A 2,254-nucleotide genomic window follows, 5' to 3' on the forward strand; every position below is an offset into this window, starting at 1 on the left:
TACACAGAAGAACTGTACAAGAAAGATCTTCATGACCCAGATATCATGATGGTGTGATCACTCACACCATCATGATCACATCATGATCATTTCACTTCACATCCAGAGCCAGACATCCTGGATGTGAAGTCAAGGGGGCCTTAGGAAGCATAACTATGAACAAAGCTAGTGGAGGTGATGGAATTCCAGTTGAGCTATTTCAAATCCTAAAAGATGATGCTGTGAAAGTGCTGCACTCAATATGCCAGCAAATTTGGAAAACTCAGCAGTGGCCACAGGACAAGAAAAGGTCAGTTTTCATTCCAATCCCAAAGAAAGGAAATGCCAAAGAATGCTCAAACTGCCACATAATTGTACTCATCTCACATGCTAGCAAAGTAATGTTCAAAATTCTCCAAGCCAGGCTTTAACAGTACATGAACTGTGAACTTCGAGATGTTCAAGCTGGATTTAGAAAAGGCAGAGGAACCAGAGATCAAATTGCCAATATCCGCTGGATCATCAAAAAAGCAATAGAGACCCAGAGAAACATCTACTTGTGCTTTATTGACTATACCAAAGCTTTTGACTGTGTGGATCACAACAAACTGTGGGAAATTGTTAAAGAGATGGGAATACCAGACCACCTGACCTGCCTCCTGAGCAGGTCAGGAAGCAACAGTTAGAACTGGACATGGAACAACAGACTGGTTCCAAACCAGGAAATGAGTACGTCAAGGCTAAATTGTCACCCTGCTATTTTAAGTTATATACAGAGTATATCATGAGAAATATCGGGCGGGATGAAGCACATGCTGGAATCAAGATTGCCAGGAGAAATATCAATAACCTCAGATATGCAGATGACACCACCCTTATGGCAGAAAGTGAAGAACTAAAGAGCCTCTTGATGAAAGTGAAAGAGGAGAGTGAAAAAGTTGCCTTAAAACTCAACATTCAGAAAACTAAGATCATAGCATCCGGTCCCATCACCTCATGGCAAATAGATGGGGAACAGTGAACTAACAGTGGCAGACTTTATTTGTTTGGGCTCTAAAATGACTGCAGATGGTGACTGCAGCCATGAAATTAAAAGATGCTTGCTCCTTGGAAAAAAAGTTATGACCAACCTAGACAGCACAGTAAAAAGGAGAGACAATACTTTGCCTACAAAGGTCCGTCTAGTTAAAGCTATGGTTTTTCCAGTGGTCATGTATGGATGTAAGAGTTGGACTATAAAGAAAGCTGAGCACCAAAGAATTGATGCTTTTGAACTGTAGTGTTGGAGAATGCTCTTGAGAGTCCCTTGGACTGCAAGGAGATCCAACCAGTCCATCCTAAAGTAAATCAGTCCTGAATATTCATTGGAAGGACTGATGCTAAAGCTAAAACTCCAGTCCTTTGGCCACCTGATGTGAAGAACTGACTTACTGATGCTGGGAAAGACTGAAGGCAGGAGGAGAAGGGGTCGACAGAGGATGAGATGGTTGGATGGCATCACTGACTCAATGGACATGAGTTTGAGTAAATTCCAGGAGTTGGTGATGGACAGGGAGGCCTGGTATGCTGCAGTCCATGGGGTCGCAAAGAGTCAGACACGACTAAGCAACTGAACTGAACTGAGGAGCTTATCACTGACTGCCTCTTCTGATCCTAACATTTCACAACATAGGATGCTAAGTTGTTCAAAAGTCTTTAGGTGAAAGGAGCTAATTCATGTTCTCAAATATTAAGGTATTTAATTTTATAAATAGATGGCTCTGCTTCAGAAAAGTCAGCTGGAACTTTCAAACTGTGAAATCATTAACTGAAGGACAAGAATCATCATGGTATTAAGTGAGGAGGCAGAAATGCAGGAGAGGCAAAAGTAAATAAAATGCTAAGAAATTAAATATATTAAGGTTAGAAAAACAAAACTGGATAGCAGAGAATTCTGAAAAGTATGGCTGAAAGTGAAAGTGCAAGTTGCTCAGTTGTGTCTGACTCTTTGCAACCCCATGGACTGTAGAGTCCGTGGAATTCTCCAGGCCTGAATACTGGAGTGGGCTGCCTTTCCATTCTCCAGGGCATCTTCCCAACCTAGGGATCAAACCTGGGTCTCCCACATTGCAGGCGGATTCTTTTCAGCTGAGCCACAAGGGAAACCCAAGAATACTGGAGTAGGTAGCCTATTCCTTCTCCAGCGGATCTTCCCAACCCAGGAATTGAAACAGCGTCTCCTGCATTGCAGGCAGATTCTTTACCAACTAAGCTATCAGGGAAGCCCCAATTATGG

Source organism: Muntiacus reevesi, chromosome 4 (assembly GCF_963930625.1).
Source record: "Muntiacus reevesi chromosome 4, mMunRee1.1, whole genome shotgun sequence".
NCBI lineage: Eukaryota > Metazoa > Chordata > Mammalia > Artiodactyla > Cervidae > Muntiacus > Muntiacus reevesi.